Here is a 16,334-nt window from a genome sequence, read left to right as displayed (position 1 = left end):
GACTCAGGGAATTGAAAGACTATATGAAGCGCACAAATATACATGTTGTGGGTGTCCCAGAAGGAGAAGAGAAGGGAAAAGGAGGAGAAAAACTAATGGAGGAAATTATCACTGAAAATTTCCCAACTCTTATGAAAGACTTAAAATTATAGATCCAAGAAGTGCAGCGTACCCCAAAGAGAATAGATCCAAATAGACATACTCCAAGACACTTAATGAGAATGTCAGAGGTCAAAGAGAAAGAGAGGATCTTGAAAGCTGCAAGAGAAAAGTATTCCACCACATACAAGGGAAGCCCAATAAGACTATGCGCAGATCTCTCAGCAGAAACCATGGAGGCGAGAAGACAGTGGGATAATATATTTAAATTATTAAAAGAGAAAAACTGCCAACAAAGAATTCTATATCCAGCAAAATTGTCCTTCAAAAATGAGGGAGAAATTAAAACATTTTCAGGTAAAAAATCACTGAGAGAATTTGTGACCAAGAGACCAGCTCTGCAAGAAATACTAAAGGGAACACTAGAGACAGATATGAAGACAGAAGCGAGAGGTGTGGAGAAGAGTGTAAAAAGGAAGACTGAGTAAAAGTAAAAATAAGGAAAATTAGATATGACATATAAAATCCAGAAGGCAAAATAGTAGAAGAAAGTACTACCCATGCAGTAATAACACCGAATGTTAATGGATTAAACTCTCCAGTCAAAAGACATAGTCTAGCAGAATGGATTAAAAAACAGGAACCATCTATATGCTGTCTCTACTCAAAGGACACGAGGCCAAGGACACAAATGCACATTTGCACACCAGTGTTTATAGCAGCATTATTAACAATTACCAAGAGATGGAAACAGCCAAAATGTCCATCAACAGACAGTTGGCTAAACAAACTGTGACATTTACATAAGATGGAATATTATGCACCTGTAAGACAGAATAAAGTTATGAAGTATGTAACAACATGCATGAACCTTAAGGACATTACGCTGAATGTAATTAGCCAGAAACAAAAGGACAAATACTGTATGGTCTCACTGATATGAACTGACATTAGTGAATAAACTTGGAATATTTCGTTGGTAACAGAGACCATCAGGAGATAGAAATAGGGTAAGATATTGGGTAATTGGAGCTGAAGGATACAGTTGTGCACAACAGGACTGAATATAAAAACTCAGAAATGGACAGCACAATATTACCTAACTGTAATGCAATTATGTTAAAACACTGAATGAAGCTGCATATGAGAATGACAGAGGGAGGAGGGCTGAGGCATAAATGAAATCACAAAGAAAGATAGACGATAAAGATTGAGATAGTGTAATCTAGGAATGCCTAGAGTGTATAATGATAGTGACTAAATGTACAAATTTTAAAAATGTTTTTGCACGAGGAAGAACAAAAGAATGTCATTACTGCAGTGTGCTGAAAATAGATGGTAATCAATATTTTAAAATTTCAACTAATGTGTGAGACTAAAGCAAAAAATGTTTATTTGGTACAAATCTATACTTTGACAGTGCTCTCCTAATATAACTTATGTAGATAGTTGATTGAACACCTTAAGTACGTGGAACTTTGTATAGGACATGAGATTTTGTTGGTTTGTCCAGATGATGCCCTGATGAATCCCAGAGTGATTTGATCAGTGAATGGAAAAGTATTTGCAAAGTCCCCTTTGGGGAATGGTGAGAACGGGGGAAAACTCAACTTCCCCAAGCTGAATTCTTGATATTTTCACAAGCAGTGTGGACAACCAAAGCTATAGGCTGAGCCCCCAGTCTTGGGGTTTGTTCATATGAAACTTAACCCCACAGGGGATAGGTCAACCCTACTTAAAATTAAGCCTAAGAGTCACCCCCAAGAGAGCCTCTTTTGTTGCTCAGATGTGGCCTCTCTCTCCAGCCAACACAGCAAGCAGACTCATCATACCCACCCCACCCCCATCTACGTGGGACACGACTACCAGGGGTGTGGATCTTCCTGGCAGCATGGGACAGAAATCCCAGAATGAGCTGAGATTCAGCATCAAGGGATTGAGAAAAACTCTAGAATGAGCTGAGACCCAGCATCAAGGGATTGAGAAAACCTTCTCGACCAAAAGGGGGAAGAGTGAAATGAGACAAAGTGTCAATGGCTGAGAGATTCCAAACAGAGTCGTGAGGTTATCCTGGAGGTTATTCTTATGCATTAAGTAGATATCACCTTGTTATCCAAGATGTAATGGAGAGGCTGGAGGGAACTGCCTGAAAATGTAGAGCTGTGTTCCAGTAGCCATGTTTCTTGATGATGATTGTATAATGATATAGTTTTCACAATGTGACTGTGTGATTGTGAAAACCTTGTGTCTGATGCTCCTTTTATCTACCTTGTCAACAGATGAGAGGAACATATGGAATAAAAATAAATAATGGGGGAACAAATGTTAAAATAGATTTAGTTTGAAATGCTAGTGATCAGTGAAAGGGATCAGTAAGGGGAATGGCCTGTAAAATTTATTTTTTTCTGTTTGTTATATTTTTCTGTTGTCTTTTCTTTTTCTGAATTGATGCTAATGTTCTGGGAAATGATCATGATGATGAATATGCAACAATGTGATGATATTGTGAATTGCTGAGTGTATGTGTTAGGAATGTTTGTTTCTTGTAAGTTTTTTTAATTAATAAAAAATTAAAAAAAAACTTTTAGAAGAAAATGAGGGAAATAGCTTATAAATCTTATAATAGGAGGCCAAAGCACGAGCACTAAACAAAGAAATAGATAAATGGGAACTCCTCAAAATTAAACACTTTTGTGCATCAAAGAACTGTGTCAAGAGAGTAAAAAGACAGCCTACAGAATGGGAGACAATATTTGGGAATGATAGATCAGATAAGGGTCTAGTATCCAGAATATATAAAGAGATTGTTCAACTCAACAACAAAAAGACAACCCAATTACAAAATGGGCAAAAGACATAAACAGACACTTCTCAGAAGAGGAAATACAAATGGCCGAAAGGCACATGAAGAGATGTTCAACTTCACTTGCTGTTAGGGAAATGCAAATCAAAACCACAATGAGATATCATCTCACACCCACCAGAATGGCCATTATCAATAAAACAGAAAATGACAAGTGCTGGAGAGGTTGTGGAGAAATAGGCACACTTACCCAGTGTTGGTGGGAATGTAAAGTGTTACAACCACTGTTTGTAGGCAGTTTGGTGGTTCCTCAGGAAGCTAAATATAGAATTGCCATATGTTCCAGCAATACCATGGCTAGGTATCTGCTCAGAGGACATGAGGGCAAGGACACAAATGAAATTTGCACACCAATGTTTATAGCAGCATTATTTACAATTGCCAAGAGATGGGAACAGCCCAAATGTCCATCAGCAGACGAGTGGCTAAACAAGCTGTGGTATGTACATGTGATGGAGTATTATGCAGTTGTAAGATAGAATAAAGTGATGAAGTATGTAACAACATGGATGGACCTTGAGGACATTATGCTCAGTGAGATTAGCCAGAAACAAAAGGACAAATACTGTATGGTCTCACTGATGAGAACTAACATTATGCATGAACTTGGAGAATTTCAGTTAAGAACAGAGACTATCAGGAGATAGAAATAGGGTTGATTTTGAGTAGTTGGAGCTGAAGGGATACAGATTGTGCAACAGGACTGATTGTAGAAATTCAGAAATGGATAGCACAAAACGACCTAACTATAATACAATAATGTTAGAACACTGAATGAAGCCAAATGTAAGAATGATAGAGGGAGGAGGGCTATGGGCACAAATGAAATCAGAAGGAAAGATAGATGATGAAGACTGAGATGGTATAATCTAGGAATCCCTAGCATGTACAAGGATAGTGACTAAATGTACAAATTGAAAAATGTTTTCATATGAGGAAGAACAACGCTATGTCATTATTGCAGGGCACTGAAAATAGATGGTAATCCATATTTTAAAACTATAACTTACATGTGAGACTAAAGCAAAAAATGTTTATTTTGTACAAAATTTATATTTTGACTAGTGCATCTCCTAATATAACTTACACGGACAGTTTAATTGAACATCATAAGTACATGCAACCTTGAGTAGGACATGAGATTTTGTAAGTTTGTCCAGAGTGATGCCCTGATAAATCCCAGAGTGATTTGAACAGTGAGTAAAAAAGTATTTGCAAAGTCCCCTTGGGGGAATGGTGAGAGAGAGGGAAAGTGCAGCTTCCCCTTATGGAGAAGGCCTGATATTCTTGCTAGCACTTTTGGACAACATAATCAATAGGGGTTTGTTCATAAGAAGCATATCCCTGCAAAGGATAGGCTAAGCCTACTTAAAATTAGGCCAAAGAGTCACTCCCAGAGAACCTCTTTTGTGGCTCAAATGTCTTCTATCTCTCAGGCAACAGGGCAAGCAAACTCACTACCCTCCCTGCCTCTACGGGGGATATGACTCCAAGGGGTGTGGACCTTCCTGGCGATGTGGGACAGAAATCCTAGAATAAGCTGGGACTCAGCACCAAGGAATTGAGAAAACCTTCTCGACCAAAAGAGGGAAGAGAGAAATGAGACAAAATAAAGGGTCAGTGGCTGAGAGATTCCAAACAGAGTCTAGAGGTTATCCTGGAAGTTATTCTTACGCATCAAATAGATACCAGCTGTTTAGTTAAGGTGTAACAGAGAGGCTGGAGTGAACTGCCTGAGAATGCAGAGCTTTCTGCAGTCGGGAAAGTGAAGGAAAGAAAAGAGAAGGAAAAAGGATGTAGTGGGGTCTGTCATGACTTGTTATCTATTTTGGGATTCTGAAGGAAAATATGAAGAACCTGAGCTCTGGTTAGCCACATCAGGTAGTGAGGAACAAAGCGTATATAAACAAAATGAAAACAAAAAATGAAGCACATGTTAATTTAAACAGCCTAGCCCAAACACAAGTTACTCATAGCCACCCCACACCGGCCTCTTGGGGCACTTTCCTGAAAGTTTTCAATCAAGCACCACCAGCTTCATGGTTTACTGGGGAAGGTGCTACACAAAAACTGATAGCAGCGTGGCCTTCAATTTTTAAAATCAAGAAGCTCCAAGCCATAGCAGATTCTGGAAAAGGACAAAAGCATCTGAAACTTTGGAGTGAAGACGTTTCGCCACTTGAGTCTGCAGGGAAATGTCTCCACTATATCCAGAAACCACAGAGGGAGGGTCATTAATGTTCCTATACAAACCCAGACACAGGTCCCAGAAGGGCCACCAGGATGGCTAAATTCTCCTCCAATGGCCCTGTTCATGCACAGGAGAAGTCAAAGTCCTCAGAGCGGCTGGTAAGGTGTCCTGTGTGCCCTCTGCCCAGAACGCTGTTCCCAGGAGCCCCCAGCACCCCCTGCTCCTCCTTCTGGTCTCTTCTGGAATGCCGCCATCTCAGGAGGCGCCCAACCCAGATGCTTCTGCCCCCTTCCCACTTTACTCCCTCTCAGCACTCACCACAAGCCAGTATAGGCATTTCTCCTGCTAGGATCTGCTTTCCCCCTTGCGTGGAAGCTCCGCTGTCCTGGTCAGTGCTTTATCCCCCACACCTGTGACCATGCACCTCCAGCCCCTAGGTGCTCAGTACCAATACCCTACATGGTGGACTGACGGATGGATTGAATGACTGACCAAAACACTGGCTGACTGATGACAGACTAGCTGACAGAAGGACTGAATGACTGACTGACAAATTGACTGAAAGACTCCTGCACCAACACCTGAAAGATTCTGGCTGTATCCAAGTTCAGGGAATCCACCTGGTCCTGACTCAGCGGTTCTTGAGACTCCCTTGAGGAAGCCTTCTTAATCTGAGACCTTGGACCCCAGGGCCTTTTTTCCAGACATAATCAGAATTCAAGGGATCCATGAACTGGGTACAAATGACATCCTCCAAAAGAAGTTAAGCATTTCCTTCCATTATGAATAGGACCACAAGACACAGAGACTGCCTGCGCCTTTGTCACCAGTAGAAATGGCAGACATTTCCCTATCACAGTATTTGTTGCCACTGGCTCAAAATATGGGTTCTATGCATCACTACTTCAAAATTACAGTAGTTACTGCGCTCACCACTTGGGTGTTCGCATTTAACGTGCTTTATTTAAAAAACAGTTTAGTATCTTTTTCACTATAACTGATTTCTTCTGCTCTCCTGTGTTTATTCCTGCACATATGAACATTCTGGGAAGGGCAGGAGGCCCACACCATGAAGAGGGCTGAGGACCCACTCCTCAACCCTGCCAGAGGGCTACCTCCCTTTTCCCTATTAGTGTCCCTGCTGAGTTCCCCAAAGGGCCAAGAAGGGTAGTGATCACCAGCGCAGACCACTGACACACCACTCAGGCTCAACCCATAGAATTCGTCCAACCTCCCTATGACGTGACAGCAGTGCTGGCCCCCTTTTGCCATGGAAACAGAGCCTGGAGAGGTGGGCACTGCCCAAGGTACCCCATTGAGGTTCCAGACTCCAAAGAGGGGTTTCCAACTCCAGAGCTCAAAGCAGCATCGAGAAGGAACGCCAATTAGATACTCAAGTTTGCCTTGTTAAATAAAATGCAGTTCCCAACTAGGAGATTAATACATTTATCATACCTCCAATAGCTAAGTTTATATATATTTACTTTGTCCTTGCAGAGTACTTCTGTAAAATGGAGTCTGAAAAATTAATCCTTTAAAAGGGAAAAGAGGTTAGAATGTCTGCCTTTCAGGGGGGAGATCCAGGTTCGATTCCTGGACCATGCACCAAAAAAGAAAAAAAAACAAGATCTTGTGCTCTTCTTCAGACTTCTTGCCCTTCTTAGGATAACTTGAAAAAAGTTTTCATTGGAAAAATCCAATGTGTGGGAAGGGGGAAGGGCATTACATTTATAAAGCCACTGTCTGCACCAGAGCATGCATTACGTACCTTTCTTGCATCATCGTATACTCGTCCTCTTTCACAGATGCAGACAGTAAGGCCAGGAGACATGGCATAACTTGGCTCAAGTCACCCTCCCACGTTATTACCAAGTGGCCTCACTGCCATTTGATAATAATGCCAGGCAACACTGAACTCCTGACGCCCATAGCTCCAAGCAACCCTGGTAACTTTTCACAATTAGGTACCACGACACACTAAATACCCAACTGGAAACATTTTTCTCCAGTGGAGAAGCTACAGGCAACGATGAAAGTTCCTCTGAATCAACAGCTACAGGTACAGCTTCAGAGCAATATAAAACAGGTAATTTAATTTCATAAAAAGATCTTTCTCCACTTTGTTTTTCTTCCTCCCACCCTATTGAAATGTACACACCACAAGTACAAAGTACAAAGTACTGTTGCCTGTAATTTTACTTTTGCACATATTTAATGTGCTGCTGGGAATGAAACATTGCATGGTTCCTGTGCTTAGCAAATGAAATAAATCAATGTGTTGAGAGTGATTTTTCTTGCTGTTTGGGGGAAGTGCTCTTTACTTTTCTATTAACATGAACTTAATGAACCATTTCACATTCAAAACCCCTTAGAAAGGTCATAATGCCTATTTCTTAATTAAGTTTTTTTAAAAACTCAAACAGTGCTAATTTTCTTTTATAACTCCATATGGGTAGCCGTGCTTTAAAAAATTACTGAGAATAAACAACGGCATAGTCTTTCAGCCTGCTAAATATAGATGGTTATAGGTCTTTATAAAGGAAGACAGAGAAAGAGAAATGACGTGGACCAGCATTTTATTAAGTGTAACAAAAAAAACAGGGAATTTAGGTTGCCATGGAATTTGGGCCTAAGTAAGTTTATCATATGGTGACCACTTGGCATTATGTTTTAAAACAAGCAAGATAATAAAGCAAATCTGCTTCAGGAAACATGGATCACTTGGTATTTAGCCTCCTTTTTTTGCATTTCTTTTTAATCTTTATATTTAAACTTCACAGCCTGTGCTACAAAGGCATCAGGGCTTGGGTACGATGGAGAAACAGGTACTTCAAGCTTATTGCTGCTTGGTTCTTGGGGCCCATCTTATTTTTTTCCTCCCTAATTGCAGTACACAGCCTCGGAGCTTTGTCAGTATTACCTGCCCTGAATAGAAGCATTTTTTGGATTCCCTTGTCAAAGACAAGAGAAGAAAGCAAGCTCTCTGGTTGGCAGTGGCTTCGGGTTCTCGCCCCCGGCCATACTGTGCAATCACGCTGTTTATTCCGCTGTAACAATCAGATGGCGCGAACACAGCACCTGGTCCTCCCGGCCGGGCCTTCCTTGGCAGCTGACGGGCAACCTCACTGCCAGGTGGTCGCGCTTCAATTGCATTAGCTAGCCATTCGAGGGTTAACGAGGACCCACTTTCTTCAGAATGCCCCGGGAAAATCAGTTATTCATAGAAGACAGTGTGCCTTTTGTTGATCACTGAACAATGTTGCTGCAAATCCATTAAATTAAATTCTCTTTATTGGACTGAATAATGCAATGGCAATGGCCCTAGCTAGAAGTTGCACGTTTTATTTACCAAATTTCTGAATAATTTATACATGGATTCTGGCTCTTTTTGTATTTAGTGGCCAAATGCTGTTTCAAAATGGAACAGTCTATACAGCTTTGCCTTCATTTTAATTTGGGTTAACACTCACTTGCAAATATAAAAACAAATAGAGGCAGAATTTGAGTGGCCAGAAAATGAAATCTGGTTTTAACTCGGAATTCACATTCCACTTTTCTTTAGTGAGAGGACTTTCAAGTATATTGGCATTAATTTACATAAGATGATTTTTGGGGAGCTTTTTCCAATGACTACCATTTTCTGAACAGAACGTGAAAGCAAGGAAAACGAGGGTGGGAAATGTGAAAGGTGGTTAATCTCTAAGTCCGGCACTATGGCCAATGTTTAGGCTGAAGGTGGCCCTTCAGAGGTGAGCGTGGGTGGACCTGTGGCTGGTCTCTACAGGACTCCAGGAAGCCACCACAATGACAGCAGAGGAAGGGCAGGCAGGACAGCGAGCAAAAGAAGCCTTCCTGCCTCAGTCATTCCTAGCTTTTCTCACCCAAGTTAACAGATAGGGGTACCAGAGGAACGCCCCTCTGGCTCCTCTCGGGTCCTGGCAAAGGCTGCAGATGCCCTGTGGTTAGAAGCCCAGGGCCACAGCCTCAGACACTTGGCTGTACAGTTTGAATGAGTTGAAAAATCTTTAAGTGTTAGAAATGTAAAAAAAACCCATGGTATACAGATATTTAGTCATTTAAATATTATCATCCTAGGAATTTAGCCTTAGCTGCTTGGGACATAATTTCAAAACTAGATAGTTTTTTTTAATTCAGAAGTAGCATTGGCAGGAACATTTAACAAAAAGATAAACGATTCTGAAATACACATTAGTGATTGAAAAGAACAAACAACTAAAAACTCGGTTGGATTTCACTTTCATTTAAGGAAAAAAAACTACGTGCCTTTCAAAAATATTTCCAGAGATGAAGAAGAGTGTCCGAATAAACCTAGGGAGAAAGGCAGAAGTTTTAGTTGATATGAAAATCTAACATACTCCACAGGAATACTGTTGGCTATTAGTGACGCAGGGTGGGAAGCTGGAGAGGATTAGCAAGCACACAGCTGGCCCTGGCTTTGCCTCTCCCGCTCACTGACTGAGATGCTGGATAAGTCACTGCACATCACAGTGCCCTAGTCTCCTCTCTTGTAGAATGGGACAGCAACTTGACTTTCTAGAAAGATTAAATGTGCAGAAAGCATTCAGCACAGGGTGTAATCAGACACTAAAGTACTCTTGGTCCTTAACGCAGCTCCCTCATTGATTTTCTTTGTGAGGAAATCTCAAAAGCAGAAGCAAATTAGAACTCAGTGCCAGAGCAAAGCAAGCACCCAAGAATAACTCTCTGATGTACAGCTGCTGAAACACCCTGAGCAGGGATTCTGATTGGGCATTTGGAAATAAACGTTTTAGCTTTGCTTCCTGATCGTTTCTGATAAACACTTTGGCTTTGCCTTGGCATTTATCTTCCCAAGGCAGCCTGGCGTCTGGTCACAATGTACAGTTCTAGTCACATTATCTCTGAATTATAAGATCCACCTTGAACAAGGCTCGAACAAAAAGGTATTAGAATGTGCCGATGACAAGCAGACGCTCTTCTACGGCTCAAAAACAATGGCAGACACTTCTGCATGAATAGAGAGAAAGCACATCAAAGGCAGCCTTTTATAGAGAAAATAGTGTGGTGCCCACTTTCATCTCTCTGAAAATCTGTGCACAAACTGAACCCAATTTCATTTTTCACATAAATGCTGAGGCTTGATACAAGGACATCTTTCTCCTTATGGTTAGAAGACAGGAGACAAAGATTAGCTAGCATAGCCTTTGAACTTTTTAAAGCTGTATCAATGGGCCATGACACTTAACCACTGATACAAGGGCAGGAATTTTACAATAGCTGCATTTGAAACATTATGACTAAAGCCAGTCATTATTAAAAATTAAAGAAAATATCCACATTTTCCTTAAAGTTGCAGAGTTTTAATATTTCTCGCTTCTCGGTCAATTAACTATGGGCAGGAAATGTAAGTCCTAATATCACTAAGGTTTACAAAATTTCAATGACCTGGAGATGTGATCTGATTTCCTGCATGAGGAAGGAGGCCAGGCGAGTACCTTTTAGGGTAGAAGTAGAAGAGATGGTCCCCCATCCATCGGTGCTTTGGAATTGAGAGGATCTGGGCAATGACTCCCTGACTTTGGATTTTTGGGGGGGGAACCATGAAAAGGTCTCTCCAGATGCCTCCTGATCTCCACCTTCCCTCTCTTGTATTTCTGGGTCCCCGCACATGCCTTAGGTACCCCAAAACATGTACCCTCATTGTGATGCTGGTGTTGTTTTTCATAGTTTCCAGCCACCTCGACATCTCAGCACCCCCACCTTCCTCCTGCCTATCCAACTGCTAGTCTAAGTCTGATGACATGCCATGCTTGTTAGGCAGAGTCTCAACTCTGCAGTCAGACTGCCGGGCTCCCACAGCTTAGCTACCTCTTCGCCCTGTACGTGTTGACAGAAATCAGGCTGGGCCGCAATTTCCTCGCGAGATGTTTAGTGCACTGGCTGGCACAAGCTAAGCCCTAGGTAAATGTTAACTACAAAAAAGTGTACCATTCCTAGCACTAGAAGAAACTGGGAGCCTTACCACCCTATCTTCCAGAAGCAGCAATCATTTTTCCCTGTTCTTTAAAAAGGGTCCTGCTTCATGCCACATTCCTGGATGCACATTAGAATCACCCAGTGATGAACTTAATCCTGACATCTGGTCTTTACTCTAAACCAACTAAACCAGAATCTGAGAGGCAGGCCTTGGGCATTTAGTCATATTGTGATCCCCCAAGTGAATCTACTGCACAGCTAGGGTTGAGAACCAAAGTTTAAGGCGATGTGACATGAACATTTCCACTGGAGTCTCCCACCTTCCATACGGCAGGAGAGAGCAGAATTTTCTTCCTGGGCCTGGAAGCTGGGCCCAGGAGATCTGCAAGCAAGAAAGATATCAGATTTCTTTGTTTATCTTCAAAATGAATGCAAATTCATTTACTATAAGAATGTGGCGAATGTAAATAGTGCTGATAAGCAACAAAGATTGATTTTGCTTCTTGTGAGACTTGCTTATGCCCTGGTGCCTCACCTGGTTTTTCAATTTGAGACACTCTAATTTAATGTCTAACTATCCCTGAATTTCAAAAGGAACTTCAGAAAGAGAAGCCTTCAACCCCAAAAGGATGAAATTAGGAGGGCAGAAGGGCAGACATGAGGAAAGACAGATTGGTCAGAGGTTGACTCTAGGAATGATGGCCACTGAATCTGACACTAGCTTTGGCCATGACATGGAAAGGGCTGCTTCTGCAAACCCTTGTCTTAAAAACAAACACAAACCAAAAAAGACCAATTTACCCACCCACCCAACAGGGCCATCTTCCCTAGGGCTATTTGCCAGGGACAGGTAAATGAAAACTTGACAAGGAGCCTTCCCAAAGTGTTCCCCTCTGGGAGTTAAGCAGGGTTGTAAGACACATTTCAGCGTGATCTGAAGCATAGATAGATTTAATTGGTTTGTCCAATGTCTTTATCATTCTTGGTACCAGCTTGTTAAGAAGTATACATTTAAAAGAAAAACTGGCAAAATCCAGCAATTGTTTTGAAAGAAATTATAGGAAGAACACTAAAAAGCTGAAATCATAACATAGCCCAAATCAATGCATTTTGTTAGCACAGAACAATGCACATCTGTGTTGAAAAAAAAATTTATGAGTGAATGTACACACATAGTCCATTTTCTTAGAGTTGGAAATCTCTCTCCTCCTGGGGCACTTATACTCCCCTCCCCCTTCAACAGGAGCTGTGATCAGTAAAATATTGTATTATTACTTGTCTACATGTTCTTTACAGAAATCAAAACTGTGACCTCTTCAGATTGTCCTAGGGTGTATGTGTTTCTAGCTAGTAAACACGTACAGCTAAAATGGAAAATTATAAAACAGAAAAAAATGAGATTTTCCCTTCTCAATTTCTTCATATTGAGAGTTTTGTTTAAAACAAATTAAAACTCTTACAGTAATGAAAAATAATTCTAATTATAAATTAACACATATGGTGGCAATTTAGTAACTTTTTTTCTGGAAAGGACAAAGTATTCCTATAGTGATAGAAGTAAATTTTCAAACCAGGTTTTGAACTTCATGACAAGGAGAAAGAGAAGGAAGAGGAGATGGGGAAGGAGAAGAAGCAGTAGCCGCCACAGCAGCCAACATCAGACACTTAACTTTGTATCAATCACCTTCATGCATCTGGGACACCTAAAGTCTACCAGTCTTTTATCAGCATTTTAATAGCGCATCATCAAGAGTTTGTCTTTATGAAAAGCCAACGTTAGGGGAAAGGAGTTAAAAAATTATAAAGGAATAAAAATATAAGAAACTATTTTAAAAACAAGATTTAAAAAAAGATTTTTTTTTCAGTATTCCAGGCCCATTCTATCGTTATAAAATAGACTACTTTTGAACACTCTAGTTTTGGCTTATAGGCAACACATAATAAGAAAATAAATTCAAATAAATAAAGCTAAAAGCTTACAATGCTATCAGCAGTTTTCACACTACAGTTTTCAAAATGAAGTTCAACCTCTATCATTTATAATATCCTTCCTATGAAAATAGAAATAGAAATAAAACAAATGTTTGCTAAATTAAATATATCAAGAAACTAACAGAATTATGTTTGGGATCATTTCAAGAAATTTAAAACAAACAAATGAAAACCTCTGGTAATCATAAAGAGAAGTAACTTCATTTGAGGAACTAGTAATGTTTGAAGTACAGGTAAATCCAAGTATATTTGGTTATTGTGTGGGTTAGGAGAGCTCTTGAGTTGACAGTTGTTCACTTTCCATTCAGATATGCCCAACCCTAAGCCCCAAACACAGACTAGCCTAGGGGGTGGGTGAGAAGTGGACTAGATGACCCGAAGGTCTGAATAATGATGAGATCCTAAGACTGAGCTGCAGAGGTACTCTGGAGTCTCGAAAATTCAGGTTGCCAATAGAGCTCTAACCATCAGATTTTCTCTTGTATTATGTTAGTTGTTAGTTCTATTTACCCCACCCTTCCCTCTCTTCCTGACAAATTATCTCCTCCTGCCCCTTGTACTCTCTTCCCCTCGTCCTTCCTTCCCTTTACCTCCATTCCAGTTAACCCCAATTTTTGACAAAGAGATCATTCCTCCCATATTTTCAATAATGTGGATATCTACATTTAGGTGTTTCTGGTAAGGAGTGGTATGGATATAGAAAGGTGGTAGAATGATAAAACAGTTTTTTCTTCTTTTATGGGTCTACGATGACCAAGATTCATTCCAAACTCAGATGGAAAACAATTTCCTTGCCCAATTCATTTAACACAGTGGTTCTCCTTTGGGGGAAATTGTGTCCCCCTGTGGACATTTGGCAATGTCTGGTCATATTTTTGACTTCAGGACTTGGGTGTGCTAGTGGCACCTAGTGGGTAGAAGCCAGGGATGCTGTTAAACAACCTTCAATGCACAGTACAGTTCCCACAACAAAGCAGGCTGAGGACTGAGGTTGAGAAACCCTGATTTAACAGAATATTAATACTCCTTGGCAAATATTTTTCCACACCAGTTATTTTTGTTGTTATAAAGGAATTATTCCCCATGAAATTCACTTTCCTTCTGTGGCTATCAGAGCTGTGATGTCAAGTTTTCTATAATGAGCAAAAATATCCTTACAGGGTTGGTCTGCATGTGCTGGGTGGCCCCGTGGGGGTAGGTTTGATGCCCACTGGACAGTATCACATCCCAGCCCTCTCCTTCACTTGGGCTTGACTGACTCCCCAGTGCGTGGTCATAAGAAGTCAAGGCGTAGGGAATATAGAGCTGGCTCAGTCCCAGCCCTCACCCCAATCCAGGCGACCACAGGCACCCTGGGGACTGCCCACTATCACCTTGGAAATGTAGTTAATACTGATTTTCACAGCCAATTCCAGAAGGGTGCCGTGAGGGGTGGGAGGACAGAGGACCCCTAACATGCAGATACCCTCTCCTGTGACTGCTCTACTTGGCAGCTATTTGCTGGGGGTCAAAACCAGGTGCAAACTGTGCAGACCAGAAAACCATGAGCTCTTCAGTCAAGGAACTGAGCTAAGAGAAAGTTCTCTCTCTGCCTGTACCATGAAACATGACCAGGCACCTCCAAGGTACAAAGGGGACTGGCAGAGCCATTTGCCACATGGAGGCCGAGGAAAGGGCCCAGGTGAGGTATGGAATGAGTGTGACACTAGCTGTCCTGAATTGCTGTGAAAGTGTCAGCAAGTGAAGCGAGTGTCCAAATTCTCAGCCTCCCCAAACCTTCTTGACCATTTTGTTGGTTCTGTAGATGAAAGAAACGAAATCTAATTTCTACTAAGGGCAAGCTGGAACAGGGAATGCACAATAGTGTAAATTATGGGTAACGTGTCATATTTAGCCAAAAGGATTTGTACACATGCCAAGTTTTAATAAATATCTGTTGACTGATTAAAATAATATAGGTCTCTGTAACTGACACCACACAACAGAAACTCCCTGGAAAGAGGGAGCTATGAATTTAAGACTCTTGAACCAGAAAGCTTTGATTCAAACTTCAGTTTCTTCTCATCAGTCAGATACAGATAACAACCTTTCCTAGACGTCACAGGACCACTGTGGAAACTAAATGAATCAATATAGCACAATGTTAACGAGATCACATTGTGTGAGCCAGATTTGCATCCATGTGATACAGACCCTTGGGCCTGGTGGTTTCACATAAATGGGAATGTTACTTTTTTTTATTGAACCAAGTTCTGCAGCTTCAAAATGTTTTGGGGTGCCAGGATAGCTGAGCACATTGGATAACTTCTCTGGAGTGACAAGCCACCAATCTGCTTTGGCAGTGGCACCCCAATTCCCACTTAAGGATTCACTCTGAGACCAAAGTCCTCTCTGAAATTCCCTGGCTGCCACAGTGCAGCTAAGTTTCAGTTTGATGACCCATTTGTCATGATCCAAAACCCACTTAAGCTGGTCTCCCAGCTGACTGGCAGGGACAGCATTCGATTGTAGATTTTATTTAAAAATGCATATAAAGCACAGATACTTGTTCCATTTACAACTTTTTTCATTTCAATAAAATTAAGGTGGTTTGAACCTCTTTTTTTATGGGGTGGTAAGTGAAGCCCAGCAACAAAAGGTGGTTATTTGTGAGGTCGGAGGCAGCCTTGAGAATTTGCTTTAACCTGACAGGCAGTTCAGAAGTTTCTCAGGTAAAGATGTATTTCATTTGTTAATTGATTTTAAAGCCCTTATCACAAAAACAGGATTGGCGACACTGCACATAATAAAAAATAACATTAATTGGGCACAATGCCCAGAGAAACCAGCTGCACAAACACAACGCTAAAGGAAAAGGATGGTCCCAAAGGGAGACCAAAAGGGTTCAAGAGGTGCCTCGACAGAAAGGGATTCCAGAGAAGCCTCCCGAGCACAATTGCTGGGCTGGGACAGATGTCTTCTGTTAGGGCAGTTAAACCCTCCTCATGGCCCCTCAGTTTCTCTAGCTAGTTTTTATATATGCTACAAACTTTTTTTTTTCCGGCATGGGCAGGCACCGTGAATTGAACCCAGGTCTCCAGCATGGCAGGCAAGAACTCTGCCACTGAGCCGCTGTGGCCCGCACTATGCTACAAACTTTTATAACCCCCCAAATTAGGTTGACCCACACGAAAATTCCTTTTTAAAAAACACATCAAAAAGAGTCAAAATCAG

The 16,334-nt window shown here is 41.2% G+C and overlaps 1 protein-coding gene across 11 annotated transcripts in view; it reads right to left on the bottom strand.

The window, feature by feature from the left end:
* Positions 1-16,334, bottom strand: part of RALGAPA2 (Ral GTPase activating protein catalytic subunit alpha 2) — a 426,648-nt gene that overhangs the window by 56,213 nt on the left and 354,101 nt on the right. Inside the window, exon 40 of one of the 11 annotated variants that reach the window (XM_077114757.1) lies at positions 38-9,482. The exons of the other annotated variants lie outside the window; for them this stretch is intronic. The gene's annotated coding sequence lies outside the window, so the exon portion shown is untranslated. Of the gene's footprint in view, positions 1-37; positions 9,483-16,334 lie in introns of those variants that run through there. 11 annotated transcript variants of the gene reach the window in all.

This window comes from Tamandua tetradactyla, chromosome 1 (genome assembly GCF_023851605.1).
Source record: "Tamandua tetradactyla isolate mTamTet1 chromosome 1, mTamTet1.pri, whole genome shotgun sequence".
Taxonomy (NCBI): domain Eukaryota; kingdom Metazoa; phylum Chordata; class Mammalia; order Pilosa; family Myrmecophagidae; genus Tamandua; species Tamandua tetradactyla.
The sequence above is the reverse complement of the archived record's forward strand: the minus strand, read 5'-3'. Positions and strand labels throughout refer to the sequence as shown.